Here is a 10,000-nt window from a genome sequence, read left to right as displayed (position 1 = left end):
TGCGGGTTTGGAGAGCAAACAGCGATAATCGGTTCAGATAGCTCCGACTCGTTAGGGAAGCGAGCTTGTTTGTTCAGGATCTGTGGTTACCGCGGTGGCCTCCGGAGCTCACCTTACAAGGTCTGATTACTGTGTCTCTTTTCTTACTACATAAACCTTTGCGAATACAACGGGTACTTATATAATCCTGTACCTGAAGGACCTAGACTGTTGTTATAAGGTCAGTCTTGCTGTAGCCTCCTGCTGGACTGTGCCGTGTTTTGTCCTCATTCTGTGACTGAAGTGGGCAGCCAGGGTGCCTGGTGGCTGCTGGTGGCCATGCCTGAATCAAAACCTGTGAATTGTCTGAGCCGTGGCTCAAGATAAGGAAGTGTACAAAATGATTGCAAAAATGGGAGTTGCTCCTTGGAGAAAGATCACCTCGTTTGGTTTTTTTTTTTTTTCTTTTGCATGATAGCGATGCAGGATGGCTCTATAAACCTTTTGTCCCAGGAGTAATCAGTGTTTTTCCCACCCCTCTAACACCTGGTTTCTACACCAGATGCGGCATTGCAAAGCTCGGTAGCACAGACAGCTCAGTCTTGCTGGTGTAAGTTGGCTGCTGCATCACCAGGACCAAACTGTGCTGAGCCTACAGTAAGAGAGGTCTGGCTGTAGGATGGTCAGAGGGGCTCTCACAGCCTACAGGGAAGGATATTTCTGTGGTAAGTTGATAAGGGAACAGCCGGGAACGCGATGGAGCCGTGCTGCTGGGGTTTTTTTTGCCAGGAAGCACCGAAGTGGAGGAGCATCTTCCCTGACCCAGCGGCGGGAGCTGCCCTGTCCCCTCCCTGCTCTGTCACCGTGCCTGGCCCGCTGGCCCTGCCGAGCTCTCCACAGTGGTGATGATGGATGCACAAAGCAGCAATTTACTCTTCCCCTCCCTTAAAGGCAGGGGATGAACTCCAGCAGGGTATTCCTCGGGGGATATTGGGTTGTTGCAGTGCATCAGCAGCAGCTTTTGCAGCCTCTCTCCTCTGCCCTAGAGGTTGCTGAAGTGCACTGTAATGTGCTTTGGAGCTTGTTTGTAAACTTCTGCTGGATGCTTCTGAGATGTGGGCCTGTGTTCCAGGAACTGGCCGGCTGACACGTGCTGTGTTTGTGTGCAGTCACTCACTGCTGCATGTGGGGAATGGCCTCTGCTTGTTGCTCTCCTGTGTCTGGGCTTTTTTTTTCCCTGGCTCCTATTTCCTTTCCTCAGAAAAAGTGAAAGCAGTCTGCAAGTCTTGTGAGGGCTAATTAAGAATTCATTAAGTTACTGGAATTAAAAATCTGTAGCTAATGAGCCAGTGAGGACACTATGCCAGGGTTTGTGACTGAGTGCTGACAGATAATATTCCAAGTCCCAATGTAGGTTTTGAAGAATACAAGATGTGGAATGGAGTATGTTCTGTGGCTGTCCGAGGTTTGCGTCTCAGTCAAATTTCGTGGCTGATGCCTCTGCATATGCTGAAATTGGCACCTGATGGGCTCTGAGAGGCCAATGCAAGAGGTGGTTATAATTTTGGGCTTTAGTATACTTGTACTTACTGAGTCTGGAGTCACTGAGGGCTTGTGTTGACAAGGGGTGAGGAGGATTCAGTGGTGTTGGCAGGGAGTATCAATGAGGTGGTTTCAGCTGGGCTGTGCTTATCTCCATGTCCTGTGGCAGGAGCCTTGTACATGCGTGAACTGGCAGAGCAGTGCAGCATAACAGCAGTGGAGGAACAGCTGGCTAGACCTGCATGAACCACAGTAACCAGCTCTGTTCTGGTGGCAGTTTCCCAAACCTGGTGTCTGTGGCTGGCTGTGCAGCTGCTGCCCTACTCCTTTGTGTTTCCAGGTGTGTGATGGATCTCATACCCATCACTTGCCAAGTCACAAGTCAGGCACCAGCTGCTTTCAGACAAAGCTGTATGATGCCTGCAGAATAAAAGTGAGTAAGTGTCTGGTACCAGACTGCAGTCACTGGGTTCCTCTGCTGGTGGCCTTTGCGGAATGAGCTCATGTCAAGGTGTTGACTCACTTCCAGTTACTGCACTGCTCTGGCCAACAAAGAAACCTTCCCTTGAGTTACCCCATGTGAGTAACTGCTATAGCTGCCTCTGTTTCCATAAATAATTGCTGGGGGAAGGGTGCAGTTGTCCTTAGCAAAGATGGGATATGTGCTACAGGTGATGGCCAAATACTCTCTGCTGAGTGTGAGAAAATACAGCTAAAAAATAACAGTTTCCAAGCACGTGGTAGGGAAAATGTGCCACTGTTAACTGTGTTTTCCCAAGGACTACTAAAGCATCTATTCCCTTTTGACTCTGTACTGCTCTGCCTTTAATGGTAATGTTTTGGAAACTCCTGGGATAAAGTAAATTGGTCTGTGGCAATGGTCAGAAAATTCTCTTGCAGACTAAGTGGTTTATACAGCAAAGAGAAAAAATCCTCACTCTGGGTGTTAATTGGGTACAGGAACTGCTTTCTTCTGTAGCTGTGGGGTGGCACGAGCTGCCTGGAGTGTTTAAGGGAAGGAAATACAAAAAAAATTTCCCTAGTAAAATCGGTTTGGTGTGAACTGGATGCTGTGTGGAGGTCCGTCCCCAGCATGTAGCAGCGAGTAAGGAACTGACAGAACACTCAGCTGAACCATGAACAGTGTCCTGCTCTCGAGCTGAAATTGAGTAAAGCTGTCGCAGCCCAAGGGGCTGCCTTTGCAGAGCCCCTGCTTTGGCAAGAGGAGAGGGAAGGACAATATCCCTGAGCTCTGGGATGAGCAGATGCAAGGGCTGGTGCAGTGGGTGCTCGGTGCTGTCTCATGACTTCTGGGGACAGCTCTTTGTCACACGCTGTTGTGCCTGGGCTCGGTCTGACAGCCCAGAGCTTTCCAGGCCAGCTGGTGCTTGTGGCAACCTGACAGTGTTTGTGTGCTCCAGGGAGTGTGGTTTGGAGGGATGAGTGCAGGGCTGCAGGCCAGGGACAGCTGTGGGCTAAGCCTTCCTAGACATCTGCCTCGATGTGTGGCCCTGCTTCTATCGCTCCCCTTGGCGCTCGGCTGTTCAGAAAGGCAGAGAATGAAGTTAATGCTTTGCTTGTCTGGTAGCTAAGGCTGGGCTGGATACTTGATACCAGGTTTTATTGAATGGGCTCTGCCATGTGGCTCATTCTGGGAGTGGGGTGGAAAAGGTGGGAAACATCTTCCTATCTGTGCACAGTGTGGAAGTGCCACAGTGAGGAGTGGGGGGCTTGGCAGTCATTGACTTGCCAGTGTTCCATTTGTGTGGAAGATGCCGTCCTCCCTTCTGGTTTTATGTGTTGTACTTCAGCAGCATTGAGGATCAGCTTCAGAGTTTTTTGGATTAGCATCTTTTTCTCATTTAATAGAGAAACAGCCACATGTCTTTGCCGTAGCTTTTTTCCTTAATGCTGGAGAGTCTTGTCCACTGATATTTCCGTGGCTCTGTGAGTTTCTTCTGTTCTAGAACCTGGGAAGACAGATTTCAAGCTGAAGCAGTGCTGCTGCTGCTGTGCAAGAGTAAAACTTCCCCTGGGAGGCGAAAGTGACACACTTCTTTGTCCTCATACAAAGCTTTCTCTTTAAGAAGAAAGCTTTTTACTTAAACAAACAAACAAAAAGACCCCCAACAACCACCACCATCTGTCTGCGAAGTGAGAGCAATTGAGAGCTTTGGGGCAGAAGGTGGTAATGTCTGAATGGAGTTACCAAACATGGGCTTTTTCTTTTAGCCTGGAAGGGGAATTTGATGAAGCTTCTAAGTCAGAGCAGCTGTGTCGATGTTAGCTTCAAACTGCTTTCTTTGGAGAGCTGGTATGTTATCAAGTCAGGAATCTGTCCTGAGGAGATCCCAGATGGGGCCTTGACACCATAAATGTACAAAGGCACTCAGTTGCACAAAAACTGCAGAAACAACTTAGTTCTGAAGAACGTGAGCCACAGATGGTAAACAGCCAAGAAAAGCAAGCAAGGGGTAAGACCAAGCTGTTCTCTACATGAGAAGGCTACATTGGTCTCAGATGTTCAGAAATTCTTGGTTTAAACTTCTGCAAACTTCACTGTGGATAAATTCTGGTTTGAATGGCCTCTTGTAAATTAAAATCTACTTAATGCAGACATGTGAAAAATGCCTACATCCTAACTATAGTGTTTGGAGGCTAGTGGTAGGCCCTGGAGTTTGCCAAAGTGTGGTTCTTACCTAGGTGCCCTAATTCATTGCTGGGTGGTACTCCAGGACCCCTGGGTCTGTGCTGCAGAGACAGCAGCATTGCTTCTCAGTAAGAAGAGAATAATGACTCTTGAAATGCTTCCAGACAGTGGCCCTTGCTACTGAGCTGTGGGGACACTGGGTGTGAGGAGTGGATGGGGTTGTGCTGTGTTGTCAGCAGTTCTACATTGATACTCAGTCTCCCCGTGCTATTTTAAGGCTAAACCAGTCATGTTATTGAATGTGGACAATGAGGGAGAGGTTGCTTTGTTCCACACTAATCCCAGGACAGTCGTGCATCTGGGACTTGACCATTCAAGAGGTGCCCATGTAAAGAAATGCTCGGAGCTTTGTGACCAGCTGGTGAGGGGTAAGCTGAACTGGGAGGGTTCGTGTCTGCATCCCAGTTCCTGTAAACTCGAACAGCTGCAGAATAAACCTGTTGACCCTTGTGCTGAGAAGAAGTGGTGGGCCTGTGTGAATCCAGAAAGTACCTGGCTGGATGCCTGTGGGCAGGAAATGCAGTTGCTTGGACTGTCTGTTCCAGGGTTATATGATAGGCATGAGCTGCTGCAGGCTGTGCTGTCACCCTTCTGTGAAGGTTCTGAACACTGGGCTCCCTTGCCTGGTGTCCCCCACGGTGTCACTGCTCGTGTTCTGGGGTTGTCCGTGTGGCACGCTGTGCACTTCCAGCTGGAACCGATTGGAGCTGGGGGTGGGAGTGAACCAAACCCTTGAACGTTTGATCTTTCGCGAGCTGGGGCACTGCTTTCCTCTCAGCGTTTCTGGAGTGCTGTGCTTCCCTCTTGCAGAGAGGATCAGATAGGCAATTGTAAGTGGTTTCAGCCTCAGACTTGACTCTGGTATTGATTCAGGCACACATATCTCTTAGATCTTGCCAGCACAGCTTAGCTTGCAGCCTGGGAGGAGAAGGGCAGGAGGGCTGCACACATGGCACTGATTCCAGCAGGATATTGCTGCAAGGTGAGGTATGTGGCACGCTGTCCTGCCAAGGTACAGCTGCTGTGCAGAAGTTGAAAAGGGGCAGCTAATGTGCTGTGAAGTGGCTGTGAGCTTGGGTAAGGGCGAAAATTCAGGGAGTGGACGCAGACCAGCACTGTAATGTGCTGCTGGTTTTCCAGGCTGTGGGTTTGACTTGCTGAAGGTTGAGATGGGGAGAAGAAGAAAGATACATTCAAAAACATAAGATACACAGTTTGCCCTATTTCAATGACTGAGGTTCCTCCTGGAACTTGGACACTGTAGTTTCTTGCTAGCTGCCTCAGTTAATTGATTGTCAGATGATCCACTCAAGGACCAGCAAGCTGTTGAATAGTGGAACTTTTTAAACTGTGTTTACAAGTAGCTTTTGAAGGAATTGAGAGCTTTCCTGAACAGTTCATTCAGCTGCATCGTTCCTGTTTCCCTGGCACTGGTGTCTGTGGCCGTGCTGCTGTCCAGCTGTGCTGGTGTTCCTGGTCCCCTGGCTGTGAGGAGGGCAGGTGGCTGCAGGATGTTGCCTTCTGGGGAGGCTGCTGAAGGGGCAGGTCCTGTGTGCCTGCGGTGCCCACACAGGTCCAGCTCTGCCCTTCTGGCATGAGCAACAATAACACTAAATCCGAGGCTTTGTCTGGGTAACCTGATAGAGCCTGGTGTGACACGGAACTGAATTTGCAAGAGGCACAGCTTTGTGTGTCAACACCTTGGGAGGGAGGGACACCTGATGAGATTGCCTGGAAGGAGCAGTCGCCCACATCTGCAGCAGGGATTGTGCAACTGCCCTCTGCTCACTCCAGAGCCAGGCTCTGTGTTACCTGGGGAGCTTGCCAAGCGTGCTGTGTCACCCCGGGATGGCAGAGACCTCCAGATGTTTGCCTGCAAGGAACTCCAGTGAATCTGCTGCTGGACTGGGTTTGTTCATTTTGGAAGGAAATCTGTGCTGCTGGGTGCACTTGAATGCATACTTGGTGTGTGTATTTTTTCTATAAGGACTTTCTGCTGTACCTATTTTTTCCAGAAAGGAATTTGGCTGTGACTCATGAGGTGCCTTCCACCTTTGCCCCTTGGTGCAGGGATGTGGCTCTCAGGGCATGCTGGTGTTCCCTTCCAGGCAGAACAGCTCAGCCTCCTGCTGTGGCACAGCCACATGGCAGCACGTTATCCATGGGCTAAACAGAATTTCCACTGACTGCACGCCGGGACATGGCAGCAGCCCCTGACTCAGCTGAGCAGGTTGGGCTTTAGGCCAGAGGTGTGGCAAGACTTTTGGGCTGCACCTAGGAACACACAAGAGTAAAATGAGATATGTGTCTTATCCTCTGCTGGACTGTGTTTTCTGGGATAAATATAGCAACACTTTTCTGTCTAAATGGAGAAGAATTGCGAATTTTGGTAAGAAACAAGAGTTGAATGGCTTACGGAGCTTTAAGAGATTTCTTGAAGCAGGTGGGCCCTGGAGAGCAATGTGTTCTATGTTAGGACTGAGGACAAATCCCCCTGTGTGTTTAAGATACGAGAACGGGGTTTAAGCTCATGGTCATTCAGGTGGAGAGGAAGGTATTGTAACCAGCACTTGTTCAGAGGCATGTGCTCTTACGTTATTTGGATTAGGCTGTCTTCAAACTTGGCAAAAATGCCAACCAATCCTCAGCCTAGACTGGTTTTGAAAGAATCCTTGGCCTCATGGGAATCTCCATTTCAAGGTGCAAAACAGCACGGCAGTGATTGTATCAGCATAAAAGCCTTTTCAACAGGAAAACATTCAATATGCTCTTAAATCTTGTTTTGGCATATCTAAGAGGCCCACAGAACGGGTCTGTCACAGAAATGGTGTGTGACCCAGGGTTGTGGTGCCAGAGAAGCCCTGGGGCCCAGGTGGACAGAGCAGATGGCCCAGCAGGTGGCAGGGTGGCAGCAGGGACAAGGTGGCTTTGCAGGTCCCTCAGTGGAACCCTATTTTGCCTGCAGGTCTGATAGAGGAGCTGGGCAGTCCAGTTATCCGCGCTTAGATGAATTCCTCCAGGGTGAATAGCTCCACAGCCAGCTTTGTCCAGTCTAGGATGGCATCCCCAGAGCACTGGAATTATCTGGAGGGGGGTTCAGTTTATGCTTTCACTGAATGTTAGCAGTAGTAGTGTCATGAGCTGTCTGTGGGAATAAAACCACAAGGTGAGTTTAGTCTGGTGCGAGGTTTTAATGGAAGAAAAGGCTGTTGGATGTGGTGGCTTTGTTTGATGTTCCAGGCATTGGCTATTCCAGGCAGTTTACATCTATCCTGTGTTTGGGAGGTTGTGGTGCACTGAGTGGTGGGTGGCAGTGGCCTTCTCATTACTTTCCAACTGGTGTTTGCACACAGCAAATCCTGGCCAAGCCATCCAGCCTCCTCGAAAGGAGGAGTAAGAACTCCAGCAGCAGCCAAGAAACAGTTGAACATACTTTGTCTGAGACTGAGCAGCCTCAGAAAAGACAGAAGCCTACACACTGGAGACAGCAGCTGACTTAACTGGCTTATCTCTACTACTCTTGATCCCTAAACTTTGAAAAAGCAAGGCAGCTTCTCTTTTCTGCTTGGTCCTGAGTGTATTGAGTGCATCTTGCTTTAGAACAGATCTTCTGACTGTTTCTACAAGGCTTCTTCATCTCTATTTCTTAACTTCTATTAATCTGTTTCAAACCTGGTTTTCTAACTGGAAACTTTCCATTGATGTCATGGGAGCTTTCTGTGGCCTACATCAAATAGCTGCGTTCACCAGGAATTAAGTGACTCTACAAATGTTTATGTTAAACACTTATTTAGAAGGCATGTTGACTTATGAGGACCTGTGATGGCTGAGGTATGTTGGGAGGATAGGTTGGCTGCACAGCTTTTGTCTTGCCTTTGAACTCTGGAAGTCCTGGCAGCTGTTTAGTGCCTAGATAAGGGCTCAGGAGTACAGCTCACGAGCGTGTTTCATCACTGACTGTTGCACTCTTCCTTGTCTTCTACATTGGAGAGGTCTTCCAATGGGTCACCATAGTGGAAAGGACCCAGATGGCAAAGTCTGGATAGTCACAGCAGAAAGCTGTTGGCTTAATTACAGGTATGGAATTTTGTTGTTTTAGAGAGGAAACCCACAGTTTAGTCTGCTGAGAAGCCCTAGGGAGGGAAGGAAGGACATGCATGTTCTTCAGACTCTGCTTACTCAGGCTTCTGTGGTGGTGTCAGAGCATTTGGGAGGTGGAAACAGAAGGGATGAAAACCATCTTAGCATTCCCTGTCACCACCAGCCAGACCTCAGACTCTGAGAAGTGGCCATCTCGTTCCTCCTGTGCAGGAGTTTGTGCCTTGGGGTGCGGCTGAGTGTTGGCACACTGGAGGTGGTGAGGAAGCCACTTTAAATATCACTTTATTTACAGAGTTCAAGCTTGTGAAGCTGTTGCTTAGGAATGAATTTCTGAGTGTGTCCCAGTAAGACTAAGGGACAAATTTCACCCTCTGCCACTTGAACCAGTAGTGAAGCTAGTGTGGACAATGCTGCAGTGCCTGTCTTGGTCACTTTTTTTTGGCAAAAACATTTGTTCTGTATTACCACAACTGCTATTTCCAGGAAAAAGTTGCTCTGGGATATCTGGCCACCTTACAGTGCAGATGTCCTCTGAAAGCAGCATGTACATTCCTGCAGCCACAGTTTGGGTAAAGTGCTTTTATCCTCTTCATTTTGGCGCTCTGCCTTTCAAATCTGATTTATCTCGTTGAGCTTTTACAGGGATAAAATTTCAAGCAGGCAGGCTAGAAGGGCTTCTTAAAATTGCTGCTTTGTGAAGCCTTTTGGTGGATGATTTAAGAAGCCAGCCAAAGCTTTTGGGTCACCCTGCCTGTCTCAAACCACCACAGCAATTTCCAGGGACCCTTTCAGGTGATGGTGAAAGCAAAACATTGCATCACGCTGAGACTGCACTCACAGCCAGCTCCAGTGACATGTGCAGTGTCTCTTCCTAATTATGGGATGTCCCAGGTCAATTATAGCTAAACACAGAGTCCAACCATGTCATTAAACTTTTTTGGCTAATGACAAGTCAGAAACCCAGTGAAGCATCATCCCGGCATGCTCTGCTGTGGGGAGTTGCTGAGTGTGTTCCAGTAAAGCTGGCAGTGTGAGCTGTCTCTTGTGCAATCTGTCTGCCAGGAATATCCTCTTAGTTCAGCATTCGAGAGCTGCTGGGCGATCCCTCGTTGCTGGTGTGTGTTCCTGGACGTGGAGGGCTCACCCTACTGAGCCTACTGGTGGAGTGGTTTGCTGAATGTTGACAAAAGTCTGGGCACTGGTCTGTTCCATGTTTATCCAGCTCTTTCCTTGGGTTTTTGCTCCTATAGCCAATGTTTGAGTTACACAGCTTCTGGCAGCTGCCTCAGAAATGGGAGATGAGCACCACATCTTTCTAGAAGCTGGCAGTGGGCTGGGTCAGGCAGAGTGCACTGCGCCGGCTCCTCGATAGTTCCAAACAGTTTAAAGGTCACAAGGAGCAGCTTTCCATACTCCCTGCTATGCACTGGAAGGATCCATGCTTCACTTCTTCCACTGCAGAAGTGATGATACTGACTGGAGCCTCTGCAGAGAACAGCCTGTCCTGGGCAGACGAGAAATGTCAGTGCTGTTTGCTGTTCTCTGCTGGCTGGATTGCAAACCATTTATGCCCAGACATTCTGGAGGTGTTCTGCCATGGTGTGACTGCCTCCTTTTGTGGGAGATCTCTAGGAAACTGCTTTTTCTGTGGAGACTTGAGGCAGGGAA

The 10,000-nt window shown here is 48.9% G+C and overlaps 1 protein-coding gene across 1 annotated transcript in view; it reads left to right on the top strand.

The window, feature by feature from the left end:
* The first annotated feature begins 9 nt into the window (after positions 1 to 9).
* The window catches only part of SPSB1 (splA/ryanodine receptor domain and SOCS box containing 1), a 26,286-nt gene continuing 16,295 nt past the window's right edge, over positions 10 to 10,000 (top strand). The window contains exon 1 of the mRNA XM_008641152.2: positions 10 to 120. The gene's annotated coding sequence lies outside the window, so the exon portion shown is untranslated. The remainder of the gene's footprint in view (positions 121 to 10,000) is intronic.

The sequence above is a fragment of the Corvus brachyrhynchos genome, unplaced genomic scaffold (genome assembly GCF_000691975.1).
Source record: "Corvus brachyrhynchos isolate BGI_N302 unplaced genomic scaffold, ASM69197v1 scaffold68, whole genome shotgun sequence".
Classification (NCBI taxonomy): domain Eukaryota; kingdom Metazoa; phylum Chordata; class Aves; order Passeriformes; family Corvidae; genus Corvus; species Corvus brachyrhynchos.
The sequence above is the reverse complement of the archived record's forward strand: the minus strand, read 5'-3'. Positions and strand labels throughout refer to the sequence as shown.